This window comes from Tachyglossus aculeatus, chromosome 3 (genome assembly GCF_015852505.1).
Source record: "Tachyglossus aculeatus isolate mTacAcu1 chromosome 3, mTacAcu1.pri, whole genome shotgun sequence".
In the NCBI taxonomy this organism is placed as follows: domain Eukaryota; kingdom Metazoa; phylum Chordata; class Mammalia; order Monotremata; family Tachyglossidae; genus Tachyglossus; species Tachyglossus aculeatus.
Genome location: NC_052068.1, coordinates 23,047,252 through 23,065,339, shown reverse-complemented (window position 1 = coordinate 23,065,339; position 18,088 = coordinate 23,047,252). Strand labels below are relative to the sequence as shown.

The window sequence follows — 18,088 nt, the reverse complement described above, 5'->3', positions numbered from 1 at the left end:
TTCTCATTGAGTTATTTGTAAAATTCATAACTGGTAAAATCTTTGGATGAGAGCATTCAACCGTTGAAGGCCCTTCTACAGTATTCATTATGCTAATAGAGTTGAGCGCTTTGGGAGGAGCACTGGGATACATTCTCTTCAGGGCCAAAGGCCCTTCCTTATTCTTCAAGGAACTTCATTGACTGTCAGGTTGATAGTGGACCTTAAGGCATTACTAAGAATGGAGGTGACTAGAAGTCTGATAAGTATGTAAGATGAGAAGGAAGCACATGTGTTTGAATAAATAATACTCCCCAATGCCTTAGCAATAATGATAATAATAAGAATAACATGTAATCCCCTTGTGAGCAGGGAATATGTCGCACTGCTTTGTATTTCCCAAGCATTTAGTACAGTGTGTTGCACCAAATGCGCACTCAGTAAATATTACTTCTAGTCCAGTAGATGGATCCAGATCTAAATCCAGCCTGTAGCTACTATCTGAGATTTCCTGTCACTTTCCTGGGCTCGTGCAGGACTTTTATCCTCAGTTTTGAAATAGAAGCTTTCTGGAATCGTAATCAGATCTTCCCAGAGTCACCCCTGCCATTTACCCATTTCATCCTCAGTGGGAGGGACAGGAAGGCCGATGAGCTGTCCATATGCTTGTCACAGGTGAAGTGTGGAAACACATGCAGGAATATATGAAAAATGGGTAGCCATGACCCACGCTTCACATCCTCCTCCTCCTTGTTATACGTGTGTTGTATTATTTCTGTAGGAATGCACAGAGCTGGGGTTCTGCCACAGAATATGTCTACCAACTTTATGTTGTGCTCTCCCAAGCACTTAGTATAGTGTGGTGCACACAGTGAGCATTCAGTAAATACAATACGATTGATTGACTGAGCTCTTTAATGTGGGAGTTGACCAGCACACAGTGTTCAGTCAATTAGCAATTAAAAACAAAGGTAAATATGTGGGATAGCCAACATAAGGCTGACTTTATGAGCCAGCAGCCAAACAGCCATGACAAAGCCCATGCACTTATGGAAATGTCTGATTCCAGGAGCACTCGGCTCTCATTTAAGGGCCTAAATCTACTCTCTTGGTGCTCATTAGAAAAGAGAGCAAGAAAAAGTTAGGGAAGCAGCATGGCCTAATGGATAAAGCCCGGGCCTGGGAATCAGAAGGACCTATAGTCTAATCTCAGCTCTGCCACTTACCTGCTGGGTGACCTTGGGCAAGTCACTTCACCTCTCTCTGCCTCAGTTACCATGTGAGCACCAAGAGGGACAGGAACTTTGTCCAACTCAATTAGCTTGTATTTCCCCCAGTGCTTAGTACAGTGCCCGGCATATAGTAATCGCATAAAAAGTACCATATAAAAAGCACCCATCTGGCTTGCCAGACACTATGACTATAGTTCATAATGGAAGAAGCAGCATGGCTCAGTGGAAAGAGCCTGGACTTGGGAGTCAGAGGTCATGAGTTCTAATCCCGACTGCCACATTCATTCATTCAATCGTATTTGTTGAGCGCTTACTGTGTGCAGAGCACTGTACTAAGTGCTTGGGAAGTACAAGTTGGGAACATTTAGAGACAGTCCCTACCCAACAGTGGGCTCACAGTCTAGAAGAAGCCACACGTCTGCTGTGTGACCTTGGGCTAGTCACTTAACTTCTCTGAGCCTCAGTTACCTCATCTGTAAAATGGGGATGAAGACTGTGAGCCCCATTGGGACAACCAGATTACCTTGTATCCCCCCCCCCCCCCCGCAGTGCTCAGAACAGTGCTTTGTACAAAGTGCTTAACAAATGCCATTATTATTATTATTAATGTGCGTGCTGTAAGCCCTGGGGTGTTATATGTGGCAGGAGCACCGGAGCTCCTTAACCCCTTGTCCTCCCACTCTCTACCCTTCCCCCCCAACCTCCACACCACCCCTCTATCTCCTCCAGGACCAGACCCCTGCTGTGAGGTCCATAAGGAATTGATTTTGTCCTTGGGTGCAATCACCTAGGATGGAGATTTATATCTAGCTGTTCTGCTTCCCCTCAAGTACAGTGCACTCATGCCCTGCAGTGATAGGGGGTCCCCCCCATTTCATTCACTTCACAACCCCACCTCCACCCCGAGCCTCTTAGCCAGTTCGATTCCACAAGTCAACCCCCCTATAATCTTTTGATTTTTCTAGAAGGGGCATTCAATAATAATAATAATAATAATGGCATTTATTAAACACTTACTATGTGCAAAGCACTATTCTAAGCACTGGGGAGGTTACAAGGTGATCAGGTTGTCCCATGAGGGGCTCACAGTCTTAATCCCCATACTACAGATGAGGTAACTGAGGCACAGAGAAGTGAAGTGGCTTGCCCAAAGTCACACAGCCGACAATTGGCAGAGCCGGGATTTGAACCCCTGACCTTTGACTCCAAAGCCCGTCCTCTTTCCATCGAGCCATACCTGTGAGCCTACTTTAATGTAGAGCTGTGAGCCCAAAGCCTACTGTATAAAGAGTGAGTCCACAGTATTTCAGGCCCTTGCCAGACAGCGGTGGACCTTTAGAAAGTGAGTAGTGGCTGAGCTTTCCCTGGCTTGTTTCAGGGACGATTTCAGACCCGGCTGGTGCTGCTACTGTTGCCACGGAGCTCAGCTCTGAGACAGTAAAAAGTAAGTGGAGCTGGAATTGGAAGACGCAGCAGGTGCCAGCCATCTGCAGGAACAAATCTTTCCCTCCTTGGGTTGTCACTGGGTGGGGAAAAAGTCCTTGGAGCATTCATTCTAGACTGTGAGCCCACTGTTGGGTAGGGACCGTCTCTATATGTTGCCAACTTGTACTTTCCAAGCGCTTAGTCCAGTGCTCTGCACACAGTAAGCGCTCAATAAACATGATTGAATGAATTCATTCACTCATTCATTCAATCGTATTTCTTGAGCAATTACTATGTGCAGAGCACTTGACTAAGCACTTGGAAAGTACAATTCAGCAACAAAGACAATCCCTACCCAGCAACGGGCTCACAGTCTAGAAGGGAGGCAGGGAGAGGGGTTGAAAAATGTTTGCACGTCTATCAGTCAATCTGAAGCATTTTTTAGCATTTATGCTGTGCATACTGAGCATTTGGGAGAGTTCAATAGAGTAAGTAGTCACAATCCCTGCCCTCAAGGAGCTTGGGACATTGGTCCCAGGAATGCCAGGGGTGCTGATAATGATGTTGGTGAGGAAGCTGGTTAAGATGGCAGGAAATTACACTTACTTCTGACATGAGAAGCAGCATGGCTCAGTGGACAGAGCACAGTCTGTGGACTCCGAGGTCATGGGTTCAAATCCTGGCTCTGCCAATTGTCTGCTGTGTGACTTTGTGCAAGTCACTTCACTTCTCTGGGCCTCGGTTCCCTCATCTGTAAAATGGGGATTAAGACTGTGAGCCCCCTGTGAGACAAGCTGATCTTCTTGTAACCTCCCCAGCACTTAGAACAGTGCTTTGCACATAGTAAGCGCTTAATGAATGCCAATATTATTATTATTATTATCCCAGCCATCTTCCATGCCCAGCCTTTCTCTGGCCTCAAGGTGCCTCTGCCCAAGGATAAGTGCAGTTATGCACTGATTCAGTGCAATGATGATGATAGTAATGATGGCACATTCTTTGTGCCAAGTGTTGGACTAGATACAAGATATTCTGATTTAACACAGGCCCTGACCGAAACAGGGCTTGCCACCCTAAAGGGAGGGAGAACACACTTTCTATCTCCATTGTAACTGAGGTACAGAGAAGGTCCCCCTCTCAGGGTCACACCTGGAGAGTTTCCAGTACTCTACCAATCTCGGCTTTTGGAGGGAGAGTCAAGCAGAGGCCTACCCATTCCATTTCTAGCTTGGGCAGTGGCTAGCAAGTGGAAGGCAATCGGCTACAAGTCAAAACTCACCCATTCTGGGCAGCAGCAGCGGCATGGGAGACAGTCGAGGGCGGAGACTCGAGTTTACAGCATGGAAGGCCACCATGTTAAACCACTTCTGTATTTTTACCAAGAAAACTCTATGGATCCATTACCAGAACCATGGCAGATGGAGAGCGGGGCATTCCGGGAGAGATGTGTCCGTGGTGCCGCTATGGTTCGGAAGTGACTCGACATGTAAGACAAGACAGACAAGTTAAAGTGACTTGCCCAAGGTCACATAGAGGCAAGTGTCAGAGATGTGACTAGACTTGGGTCTTCTGATTTCCAGTGCCAGACTCTTTTCAGTCTACTTTTCAACCTGAAGGCACATCTCCTCAAAAAGGCCTTCCCCGACTAAGCCCTCAGTTCCTCTTCTCCCACTCTCTTCTGCATCACCCTGATTTGCTCTCTTTATTCACCCCTCTCTCAGCCCCACATAATTTATGAATTTTTAGACTGTAAGCCTACTGTTGGGTAGGGACTGTCTCTATATGTTGCCAATTTGTACTTCCCAAGCGCTTAGTATCTACCAGCTCTGTTGTACTCTCACGAGTGCTTAGTACAGCACTCTTCAAACAGAAAGTGCTCATTAAATATAATTGATTAAATACAAACTTTTATGTTATGAAGCATCTTATAATGAGTTCCAGTGGGAGTCGATATGTCTATGTAACTGAATGAATATTAGTGAGTGTGGAGAGAGAGAAAGAGGGAGGGATGAAGAGTCTCCTGATTTCTGTCCATGAGAACAGCTTTGCAAATTATTGAACTGCAAGCCAAATGCTTCAGAAGTTTTCCCGGGGAGTGGCTGAACAGCTTCCATTGTGAGGGCTTCTTGGTGATGCTCTTATTCTGCGCTCAAGAGTGTTGCTGGAGAAGAGAGGAAGGCTTCTCTGACTCCTCTGTTGCGTGATGTAAAAATCTGTAAACAGAAGTTCTTGTTTGATTAACCAGTTTATGTATATGACTATAACTGTCAATTATGAGCAGAGGAGAGCTTATAAAACATCTGCCCTGTCTGGAATACAGTAAGAAAATTGGGTGTAACCTTATTATCAGAAACTGCCAGGGAGAATAGACTTTGGGCAAGTTGGAAACAGAGGACAGATCTTGGTGGAGGATCAATCAGTCAGTAGTATTTATTGAGCGCTTACTGAGCCCTGGGAGAGTACAGTGTTACAGAGTTGATAGACACTTTGCCTGCCCACAAGGAGCTTGCAGCCTTGAGGAGGAACTTACGATCTAGAGGTGATGGGTGTCAGGAAAGGGGCAGCTGCTATGTGAGGTGTGGAATATTAGGAAGCAATGAGAGGCAAAAGAAAAAAGTGTCAGGAAGCAGCGTGGCTCAGTGGAAAGAGCACGGGCTTTGGAGTCAGGGGTCATGGGTTTGAATCCTGGCTCTGCCACTTGTCAGCTGTGTGACGTTGGGCAAGTCACTTAACTTCTCTGTGCCTCAGTTCCCTCATATGTAAAATGGGGATGAAGACTGTGAGCCCCCTGTGGGACAACCTGATCTCCTTGTAACCTCCCCAGTGCTTAGAACAGTGCTCTGCACATAGTAAGCACTTAATAAATGCTATTATTATTATTATTATTATTATTACAACATTAAGCATGAAAGCACAATTAGGGACAACCAATGTAGTCAAAACATTGGGCCCTGCACTGATCTTTTCAGCCACACACACACTTATAGGTGAATTTCACTGTCAGTGGTGTCAGTCAATTGTAATTATTAAGTGTTTACTGTGTGTAGAGCACTGTACTAAGTGCTTGGGAGAATACAATGCAACAATGAACAGACATATTCCCTGCCCACAGCGAGCTTGAAGTCTAGAGGGGGAGACAAACATTACTATAAATAATACTGTGGTGTTTGAAAAATAAGGACAGTTGTATTTATATTCAAAAGGCAGGCTCAGATCAATTAATCATACTGAGCACTTACTGTATATGGAGCACTGTACTAAGCACTTGAGAGAGTACAATATAGCAATATGACAAAGTTGATAGACACATTCCCTAACACACAATGAGCTTAGTTTAGAGGACAGAATGCTGAAGATACTCATGGCATTAAAAAATAAGAAGAAAAAAAATTCACCACATGCATTTTTTGTTCAAGTTCCCAGAAGGTGCTCGGGGGTGTGTCTATTTATAGGCCTTTATTTGGCTTTTTAAAAAATGATGTACGTTTCCCTGCATTTATGGGAAACGTATGGAACTTGGTCAGAGTCCATTTCGTGAAATATTTTGAACCCAGATTAGAATTTAGCATGTGTTAGAGAAAACAGTGGACCTGTGCAGTTGAATGGAAAATAAATAAAAGAATCAGTAGAGGAACCAAAATAACATCTTAATGGGGAGGCTCCTGGGAGGCAGCTTCCGGGAAACGCAAAGCCCATCGTCCTGCACAGCCTGTCCCAGGGAGATGAGCCAGAGGCAGTGAACTGGACACCATCTCTGCCAGCCCCCACTCCAGAGTTTTGCCCCACCTGGGGCTTCAGACTCCATCCTGGACACTAGGGTACAGAGAAAGGAGGGAGGACCAGGTGACTTCCCAAGCGCTTAGTACAGTGCTCTGCACACAGTCAGCGCTCAATAAGTATGATTGAATGAAATGAATGAAACCAAAACTACAAAGCCCCACTAGGAACAGCGTGGCTCAGTGGAAAGAGCATGGGCTTTGGAGTCAGAGGTCATGGGTTCAAATCCCAGCTCTGCCACTTAGCTGTGTGACTTTGGACAAGTCACTTCACTTCTCTGTGCCTCAGTTACCTCAACTGTAAAATGGGGATGAAGACTGTGAGCCCCCTGTGGGACAACCTGATCACCTTGTAACCTCCCCAGCGCTTAGAACAGTGCTTTGCATATAATAAGTGCTTAATAAATGCTATTATTGTTATTATTATTATTATTATGCAAGGGCCTCTACTTCACACCTTTCTCCATTGTGCACAGAGCTATCTGCTAGCGCCCTCTTGTGGCTGGGATGATTCATAGGCGCCTTCTCTGCAGTCATTCATGTATTTTTGGAACTTTTTCGTGTTATTTAGGAAAATGTACTTATCTTTTTGGCATTAACTCTTCTTTATGAATCCAGAAACAGTTCATTTTCAGCCTGAAGCAGGTTTTGCAGACAACAGCGGTGACGGAATGAATAATTTTTGATCTCTGTGTGAATGAGTGTGATAACAGTTTGCCATCATTTCTCTTCCGATTTCAGAGCTCTTCAGAAGTTGGGGGCAGGGAATGTGTCTGTTTATTGTTATAGCATACTCTCCCAAGTGCTTAGTACAGTGCTGGGCACACAGTGAGGGCTCAGTAAATATAATTTACTGGCTAAGAGAAGAAGCGTGGCTTAGTGGAAAGAGTCCGGGCTTTGGACTCAGAGGTCATGGGTTCAAACCCCGGCTCCGCCAATTGTCAGCTGTGTGACTTTGGGAAAGTCACTTAACTTCTCTGGGCCTCAGTTCCCTCATCTGTAAAATGGGGATTAAGATTGTGAGCCCCACGTGGGACAACCTGATCACCTTGTATTCCCCCCAGTGCTTAGAACAGTGCTTTGCACATAGTAAGTGCTTAACAAATACCATTATAATTCATTCATTCATTCAATCGTATTTATTGAGAGCTTACTGTGTGCAGAGCACTGGACTAAACACTTGGGAAGTACAAGTTGGCAACATATAGAGACGGTCCCTACCCAGCAGCGGGCTCACAGTCTAGAAGACTTGACTGACAAGTGTTGCTACAGTGTCCCCTATTCCTTTAATTCTAGGAAGAAAATAATTCACTTATTCTTCAAGAGATGCAATCTCTTTGTCAGGAACTTTTGGATCATTCATGTATTTTTGGAATTTTTTCGTGTTTTTATCGTTTTGGCATTAACTCTTCTTTATGAATTCAAAAACAGTTCATTTTCAGTTAAGCATCTGCCACTTTTGCAATGAGGTCATATCAAATGCCTACCGAATATAGAGCAAGATTATTTTGGTGAATATAATGGAGTTAGAAAACATGAGCCCACAGGGAGCTTACAGTCTCACTGACTCAGTTATCTTAAGTGGAATCTTGGAATACAAAGTCAACTATGCAATATAATGTGTATGAGGACCCACTGTATGCACAGCACAGTTTTAGATATTGTAGGCTGAGATTGTAAGCTCCTTGAGGACAGGGATCTTGTCTACTTAAATTCTTGTATTTTTCCAAACGATTAGTACAATACTTTGCCCAGAGAAAGTACTCAACAAATACCACTGACTGACTGATTCAAAAGTGGTAGGTTGTACTGTCCCTTCCAGAAGAAGGTTCCAATGACATGGAGAAAAATAGGACACTTCAAAAATACCAAGATCAATCAATCAGTGGCATTTATTGAGCACTTACTGTGTGCAGAGCATTGCATCAAGCACTTGGGAGACAAGAATACAACAGGTTTGGTAGATCTATTCCCTGCCCACAACATTACAATCAATCAATGTATTTACTGAGTGCTTATTGTGTGCAGAGCACTATATTAAGCATTTGGGAGAGTACAACAGAATTGGTAGACATATTCCCTGCCCACAATGAGCTTACTGTCTATAGGGGAGACAGATGTTAATATAAATAAATTAAATTATGGCTATGTTCATAAGTACAATGGGGCTGAGAAAGGGGTGAATAAAATGAAAATAATAATAATAATGATGACATTTATTAAGCACTTACTATATGCCAAGCACTGTTCTAAGCCCTGGGGGGGATACAAGGTAATCAGGCTATGTCTCACATGGGGCTAACAGTCTTAATCCCTATTTTACAGATGAGGTGACTGAGGCACAGAGAAGTGAAGTGACTTGCCCAAAGTCACACAGCTGACAATTGGCAGAGTCGGGATTTGAACCCATGACCTGTGACTCCTATGCCCGTGCCCTTTCCATTGAGCCACGCTGCTTCAAACCCTAATGATAATGATAGCATTTATTAAGTGCTTACTATGTGCAAAGCACTGTTCTAAGCGCTGGGGAGGTTACAAGGTGATCAGGTTGTCCCACGGGGGGCTCACAGTCTTAATCCCCATTTTACAGATGAGGTAACTGAGGTGCAGAGAAGTTAAGTGACTGGCCCGAAGTCACACAGCTGACACTTGGCAGAGCTGGGATTTGAACCCATGACCTCTGACTCCAAAGCCCGGGCTCTTTCCACTGAGCCACGCTGCTTCTCTAACCCTAGTGCAAGGATGCTCCAGGAGGCCTTCCCAGACTGAGCCCCCTCCTTCCTCTCCCCCTCCCCATCCCCCCCCAACCTATCTCCTTCCTCTCCCCACAGCACCTGTATATATGTTTGTACAGATTTATTGCTCTATTTTACTTGTACATATTTGCATATTCTATTTATTTTATTTTGCTAATATGTTTTGTTTTGTTGTCTGTCTCCCCCTTCTAGACTGTGAGCCCGCTGTTAGGTAGGGACCGTGTCTATATGTTGCCAACTTGTACTTCCCAAGTGCTTAGTACAGTGCTCTGCATGCAGTAAGTGCTCAATAAATATGATTGAATGAATGAATGAAGAGGAAATGAGGGCTTAGTTGGGAAGGCCTCTTGGAGGAGATACTTTTATAGTAAGGCTTTGAAAGTGGGGAGAGTGATTTCTAGACTGTGAGCCAGCTGTTGGGTAGGGACCGTCTCTATATGTTGCCAACTCGTACTTCCCAAGTGCTTAGTACAGTGCTCTGCACACAGTAAGTGCTCAATAAATACAATTGAATGAATGAATGAATGATTATCTGTCTGATATAAAGAGGGAGGGAGTTCCAGGCCAGAGTCAGGGTATGGGTGAGAGCTTACAATCTAGAGACCCAAATTTCCTAACTCTTCCACTGCATGTGTTCAGAGATATACACGAAAGTCCTGTGAATTGGGTAGGTGGGAAGAAGAAGAAGCAGGGGTAGGGGGATTGCTGGAGATTGGAATGGCCGCAGCGGGGTAGGATGGATCTGAAATTGCTTCATGGGGAAGGTGAGTCTTCAGCAGGACGTTGAAAGTCAAAGGATGGAGAGGGACATGTTAGGTGGAGAGAAGAAGCACCTTTGGCTCAGTGGAAAGAGCCCGGGCTTTAGAGTCAGAGATCATGGGTTCAAATCCCGGCTCCACCACTTGTCAGCTGTGTGACTTTGGGCAAGTCACTTCACTTCTCTGGGCCTCGGTTACCTCATCTGGAAAATGGGGATCAAGACTGTGAGCTCCACGTGGGGCAATCTGATCACCTTGTATCCCTCCCCCAGCACTTAGAATAGTGCTTTGCACATAGTAAGCGCTTAATAAATGCCATTATAAAAAGCAGGGGGATGACACTAATGATTCCTCAGAGGTGGGAGACAGTGTAAGCAGGTTTGGTTACCTGGAGAGAAGAATAGGGAAGAGAATGTAAATGAAGACAAGAAGAGTCCGTTAAGTGGGCAGGGAGGAGAGAAAGAGGATAAAAGGAGGGAGTGAAGAGGGGGACAATTTTAAATTCTTAAATGTTTGATTTAGTTTTGTTTTTCTCATCTGTCATCTCCTTCTCTTCCATGGCTTCCCCGTTCTTCCACTGGTGCATAGTTTTCCTTTTCTTTCTTCTGACCTTTTCCTCTCTCCATCTGTCTCGTTTAGCAAAGGGAACAGAAATGCTGGTTTCATGATCTGTAGAAAGCATGAAACAGGTTATAGACATTTTCCAAACATTACACTTTGTGCAAATATTTTTCTGTGGAGTAGATGAAACAGCTGTTTCTCTCTTTCTCACTGTTGCGCTCCAAGCTCACAGCAGTATCCACTGGAAAACAGACCAATGGTCACCTTCAAACTGTTTTATTTATGAAGTGTCAAGTGACAATTAAGAGGACTGTGCTTATGTGAGAGTTAGATATATGTGGTGATATAGACAGTCAGACAAACTCAGACTAAGGACCCAAGAACAAAGTTTCCATGTTTTTGATAATTCTGGGTTGAGTGCCATAGCTTTGAAAGTAAGTCAGTGGAAATGGCACAAAGACCAATTTCACAACATGCTGCTCTTTTGAGAATTTTTGTCCACCACAGACTCTGAACAGGACTTTCAGTGGAATCAGTTGTTCATTTCATTGCAGATACCTTGTGAGTTAGAGATAGGTTAGCTATCCTAGATTAGGCAACCAACAACGACAAGAAGAATGTATCTAGGAATGGTCTACTGTATACTTTTCTCCAAACCAATGTGCGTTGCTGGGTTTTAGCACTAAAAAAATTAAAAAAGACATCTTTAAAACTCTAAGGATTTTCATCTAAGCTGCTGATGCTGAGGCCATTTCCTCTTGCCTCCCCTTTCCCCTTTTCTCTCCCACTTTGCCCTCTTTTCATGAATGCTAAAGCAGGGGCCATGTTAAGGGAGAAGATACTGGAAAAAGACTAAGATCTTGGTTCTCTGTGTGTTCGTGTCTCTGGTGTACCTCTCCAATTCTTTGCTATTTCTCTGTGTGTGAGTGGGTCTGAGGGGTTTGCCACCTAAGGCATAGAGCCAATCCTCCACCTGCCTTCTGATCTGACTACAATCAACAGGTCTGAATCTAAAATAAAGGAGACACTGGATGTCACTTAGAGAAACCAGAAAGAAAAGGTGTGAAGACCAGCAGGATGACTTGCAGAGGTGGAGAAAAAGGCATGGAAAGATGAATTATTTTCATACACAATCATTATTAGTTTTATATGGGTTAAGGATCTTGGTGTTCCCTGTTGTAATTAAGAAGAAGCAAATAACCGTCTAAGGTCATATTTGAATATGTTCACTGTCTTGGACCAAAAAGGTTCCAGCCCCCAGGTCTTCACCTTCCTTAATACAACCTTCAGCGGTCAGAAGTCCCTGGCAATAATATCTCATTGCCTGCATTTAGGGTACAGCTAAAATCTTTGAAATGGCTAGGTTTGTTAGATGGCCAAGGACAATTTGAGCTTTGGATAGGACTTGTAAACTCTGTTTTCCCCTCCTACTTTCAAATCATCACAATCATGGACAGGGTACAAGAATTAAAGTCATGGGGTGGCCACTGGCAATTGGATATTCTGTTGTGGGTTCCAGAGGAGAAGAGAACTAAGAACTTGGGGGCAGCAGCATGGCTCAGTGGAAAGAGCATGGGCTTGGGATTCAGAGGTCATGGGTTTGAATCCCAGCTCAGCCACTTGTCAGCTGTGTGACCTTGGGCAAGCAACTTAACTTCTCTGTGCCTCTTACCTCACCTGTAAAGTGGGGATTAAGACTGTGAGGCCCAAGTGGGACAACCTGATCACCTTGTATCCCCCCAGCACTTAGAACAGTGCCTCACACATAGTAAGCGCTTGACAAATACCACTATTATTATTATTATTATTATTATTATTATTATTATTATTATTATTATTATTATGTAAACCTCATGGCGACCAGCTTGTTGCTTCATCTGGTAGTGACCTCCTAGCCATTAGAGAACACTGTCTCAAAAGTTCACTAGGCTCTTGAAACCTTCTAAGAGGTCAGGCTGCAGTTTGAGGAAGCCTATTTGATGAAGCCAGATTCCATCGTTATCATTCAATCAATGTCGTATTTATTGAGCGCTTACTGTGTGCAGAGCACTGTACTAAGTGCTTGGGAAGTACAAGTTGGCGACATATAGAGACGGTCCCTACCCAACAGTGGGCTCACAGTCTAGAAGGGGGAGACAGAGAACAAAACCAAACATATTAACAAAATAAAATAAATAGAATAGGTATGTACAAGTAAAATAAATAGAGTAATAAATATGTACAAACATATATACATATATACAGGTGCTGTGGGGAAGGGAAGGAGGTAAGATGGGGGGATGGAGAGGGGGAGGAGGGGGAGGAGTGCTTACTGTATGCAGAGTACTGTACTGAGTAATAATAATAATAATAATAATAATTGTGGTATTTATTAAGCATTTACTATGTGCCAGCCAGTGTACCACCCTGGGATGGATACAAGCAAATCGGGTTGGGCACAGTCTCTATTCATTCAATCGTATTTATTGAGTGCTTACTGTGTGCAGAGAACTCTATCCCATGTGGGGCACTTAGTCTCAATTTCCATTTTACAGATGAGGTAACTGAGGCACAGAGAAGTGAAGTGACTTGCCCAAGGTCACACAGCAGATAGGAGGAGATGGGATTAGAACCCACTATCAATCAATCAATCAATCAATCGTATTTATTGAGCGCTTACTATGTGCAGAGCACTGTACTAAGCGCTTGGGAAGTACAAATTGGCATCACATAGAGACAGTCCCTACCCAACAGTGGGCTCACAGTCTAAAAGGGGGAGACAGAGAACAGAACCAAACATACCAACAAAATAAAATAAGTAGGATAGAAAACGTACAAGTAAAATGAATAAATAAATAAATAAATAGAGTAATAAATATGTACCTTCTACCTTCTAACTCCCTGGCCTGGGCTCTATCCACCACACCACAGACAATTGAGTTGGTAGACATGTTCCCTTCCAATAATGAGCTTACAGTCCAGAGGACATGGCAGGATTCAATCTTGTCTTCACAATGGGCTACAGATCCTCCTTTTTCCAACCTGAGGATGGACCTGGGCCAGCAGAATTAGAAGAGTTATTAGCAAGTTTGTGAGGGCCAGGTCAGCTATGCTGCCTTACACTTAGTAATTTCATGGCCACTCTGGAATGAACCTTCTCTCCAAAGACCTGAATCCTACTCTCTTGAGTCTGAACAGTTCATATAATCTTAATATTTGTTAAACCCTAACAAATGTCCCAGTGGACAGTGGAAAGAACCCAAAGGATCAGGGAAAAAAAGTATTTTTAACTGAAGGGTAAGGAAGAACAGAAATGAATTAAAACAAGCAGCCTCAGAAAATAATTCTGGGCTTTGCTGTTAACTTGGTTCTTTTTGTATCAGTATCACCATCATCATCATTATCATATTTGCTGAGCATTTACTATGTGTCAAACACTTTCCTAAGCACTGGGGTAGATACACGGTCGGACACAGTCCCTGCCCCACATAGGGTTCCAAGTCTAAGAAGAAGGGAGTATAGGCACTGAATCCCCATTTTACATATGGGGAAACTGAGGCACAGACATGTTAAGTGACTTGCCCAAGGTACATAACAGGCAGATGATGGAGCAGGCATTAGAAACCAGGTCCTTTGATTCCCAGGCCTGGGGTCTTTCCACTAGACTATACTGCTTCTCCTGCATACAGTTTAACCATCGTGGTTATGTTCTGTTGTTTGAATGAAAACTGTACATAAAAATTAACTAAGAAGCTCAACAGACTTTTAGCCCTTTCCCCAGCACTTACGTTACCCAAGGCTCAGAAATTTGACCAAGGTAGTAGTAGTAGTAGTAGTAGAAATAGTAGTAGTATTTACTAAGTTCCTACTGTGTGCAGAGCACTGACCTAAGCTCCACTCGATGATAAGAGTTGCTATGGGCCATCAAGCACTGAGCAAGTAACTGCAAAAATACCAAAAGTCTTGGGTCTTACCTTTGAACTGAAGGCATCAACTGGTTGGATGTGTGGAGTCCTTAGAAGTCAGAAGGACCTGGGTTCTCATCCTGGTTCTGCCACTTATCTGCTGTGTGACCTTGGACAAGTCACTTAACCTCGCAGTGCCTCAGTTACCTCATCTGTAAAATGGGGATTAAGACTGTGAGTCCCATGTGGGACAGGGACTGTGTCCAATTTTATTAGCCTGTATCTACCCCAGCGCTTAGAACTGTGCTTGACACGTAGTAAGCTCTTAGCAAATATGATCATTATTATTATTCTCTTCTTAGAATAAGAGAAGAGAAGAAAGGAGGAGGAGGAGGAGAGGGAAAGGGGCTAGATGGAGAGGATGGTGGGACCATTCATATATATGATCATTATTATTATTCTCTTCTTAGATATGAATGGTCCCACCATCCTCTCCATCTAGCCCCTTTCCCTCTCCTCCTCCTCCTCCTTTCTTCTCTCCCTGCTAACCCCTAGGTTGGATCACTTCAGCAAGCCCCTCCCACCTCTTCTGCATCCTTGAAAGCATGGCATAGAGGACAGAGCAAGGGCCTGGGAGTTAAAGGGTAATGGGTTCTAATCCTGACCCCCACCACTTGTCTGCTGTGTGGCCTTGGGCAAGTCATTTCACTTCTCTGTGCCTCAGTTCCTTCATCTGTAAAATGGGGATTAAGACTGTGAGCCCCATCTGGGACAGTGACTGTGTCCAACCCAATTTGCTTGTACCCACTCCAATGCTCAGTACAGTGCCTGACACACAGTAATCACTTAACAAATACCACAATTATTGTTATTATTACTGAAACTGAGCATCCCTGGCAGAAATGCACACTGTGGCTTGGCAGAGCAGTTCCACACTGATACTGATCCAAATGTGGTTTTACTTGTTAGAAGATAGCAGGGGGACTGGCATGTCTGCACCCTGCAAAGCCCTACTGAGAGCTCACCTCCTCCAGGAGGCCTTCCCAGACTGAGCCCCTTCCTTCCTCTCCCCTTCCCCATCCTCCCGCCCTACCTTCTTCCCCTCCCCACAGCACCTGTATATATGTTTGTACTGATTTATTACTCTATTTATTTTACTTGTAAATATTTACTATTCCATTTTATTTTGCTAATATGTTTTGTTTTGTTGTCTGTCTCCCCCTTCTAGACTGTGAGCCCACTGTTGGGTAGGGACTGTCTCTATATGTTGCCAACTTGTACTTCCCAAGTGCTTAGTACAGTGCTCTGCACACAGTAAGTGCTCAATAAATACGACTGAATGGATGTCTGGCCTGGGGAGTGGTCTCTGGGTTTCTGTCTTCAGTTTTGTTGCTGTGCTGAAGGCTCAGCTTCTATTATTCAATCATATTTATTGCATTTTCATGTGTGCGCAGCACAGTACTATGCGCTTGGGAGAATACAAAATTACAGAGTTGGTACACACATTCCTGGCCCACAATGAGCAAAGAGTCTAGAGAGGAAGACAGGTATTACTATATATAAATAAATTATGGATATGTACAGAAGTCCTGGGAGCTGAGGGAGGAGTGAATAAAGGGAGATGCAGAAGGGAGTGGGAGAAGAGAAAAGGAAGACCTAGCAGGGGAAAGCCTTTTGGAGGAGATGTGCCCACAGTAAGGCTTTCAAGGTGGGGAAGGGATTATCTGTCTGAAGAAGGAGGGCATTCCAGGCCAGCAGCAGGATGTGGGTGAGAGGTTGGAGGCAAGATAGACAAGACTGAAGTAGGGTGAATAGGTTGGCAATAGAGGAGAAAGTGTGTGGCCAGGGTTAATTTAAGAAATCAGTGAGATAAGGTAGGAGGGGGCAAGGTGATTGAGTGCTTTAAAGGCACCCACTCCAAGGGTCTTCTGTTCTGAAGCCTCTAGGGTAGGTAGTGATCTATAGGATGGGGAGAGGAGAGTGAGAAATGCCCCACATTAATAAAATGTTGAGGAGTAAACTACATAAATATTAAGTGCTATGTTGGACAATGGAGGGGGGCTAAGGGGAGAGAATTCCAGACCAGATTTGGAAATGTGTGAGGAAGAAGTTGGAGGAGGGAGAGAGTCCCGAATGAAATACAGTTAGAGGGTGAGATGTGGAAGAGTGAAGGGTACAAGTTTAGGGAATAATGGGTGGAAAGAATCAATATGAGAAGGAGTGGAAAGCGTATGGGGCTGGGTGTCAGAGGACCCAAATACCAATCTCGACTTCATCACTTACCTGTTGTGTGATGTTGGACAAGTCACTTCGTCTTCCTATGCCTGTTTCCTCATCTTTAAAATGGGAATTCATTGCCTGTACTCCCCTCTCCCCTCATAAGACTGTAAGCCCCATTTGGGACAGAAGCTGCGCCCAGCCTGATTATCTTGTATCTACCCCAGCACTTAATAGCAAGCTTGGCACATAGTAAGCACAAAACAAATACCACAATTATCATGTAAAATGGAGAAAGCTTGGGGAGGATCCTGGAGCCACTGAGCCAAAGTTTCGGTTGGATGTGGAAGGAGATGGGTAACTCCTTGGAAGTTCTTGAAGACTGGAGAGATGTGTACCGAGTGACACTGAAGGAAGACAATCTGGGTAGAAGTTCAGATTGAAGGAGGGAGATGTTGGAGGCATTGGAACTATAATAATAACAATAATAATAATGGCATTTATTAAGCACTTATGTGCAAAGCACTGTTCTAAGCACTGGGGAGGTTACAAGGTGATCAGGTTGTCCCACGGGGGGCTCACAGTCTTAATCCCCATTTTACAGATGAGGTAACTGAGACACAGAGAAGTTAAGTGACTTGCTCAAAGTCACATAGCTGACAATCTGCCGAGCTGGGATTTGAACCCATGACTTCTGACTCCAAAGTCCATGCTCTTTGCACTGAGCCATGCTGCTTTCCAACTAGTAAAGGGGCAAGAAACTGACTGCTAGAAAACTGAAGGAAAGATCACTGGGGTTGGGGAAAAGCAGTCTACTGAATACTGAATTATTTTTTCCTTCAGGAAAAACTATTGACATTTCCTGAATTGCCCAAGGTCAAATGGTCAGGGTTGCAACATATAAAATTATTTTTAAGAATTTTTCATGGAAATTGAGAGTGTAAGTGAGGCCTGGGGATATCCATTATAAGAAGCAGCATGGCTTGCTGGAAAGAGCAGGGACCTGATTTCTAATCCACACTCTGCCAATTACTCGCTGTGTAACCTTGGGCATGTCACTTAACTTCTCTTTGCCACAGTTTCCTCAACTGTAAAATAAGGATTCAATACCTGGTCTCCCTCCTACTTAGATTATGAGTCCCAAATGGGACTGTGTCCTACCTGATTACATAGTAAGTGCTAAATGAATACCATAACAATGATGATGATGATACAGAAAGAACCAAGTTGAGACAAGCCCAGAACTCTTTTCCCAGACTGCTTGTTTTAATTCATTTCTGCTCTTCCTTACTCTTCAGTTATAAATATTTTTTGTTTCCTGATTCTTTGGCAATGAGTTTTTTTCTTCTGCCCACTCAGCCATCCAGCTGATTTTAACTCTACTGACCCCATGAATATGACCTGTTTCTTGAGGAATAGGTCCCCAGGTCTTGGCATACATTTTTATGATAATTAGCCCATTCATCCTCAAGATGGTTCTCTCAAACATTAATTCAATCA

General features: G+C 43.9%; 1 protein-coding gene and 1 non-coding gene across 2 annotated transcripts in view; both read left to right on the top strand.

Moving 5' to 3' along the window:
- Nucleotides 1-18,088, top strand: part of HPSE2 (heparanase 2 (inactive)) — a 709,452-nt gene that overhangs the window by 136,152 nt on the left and 555,212 nt on the right. The gene's annotated exons all lie outside the window — the stretch shown is intronic.
- LOC119926148 lies at nucleotides 3,768-3,905 on the top strand. Its single transcript, XR_005450052.1, has one exon. It is a non-coding gene; the product is annotated as a small nucleolar RNA SNORA7 (small nucleolar RNA).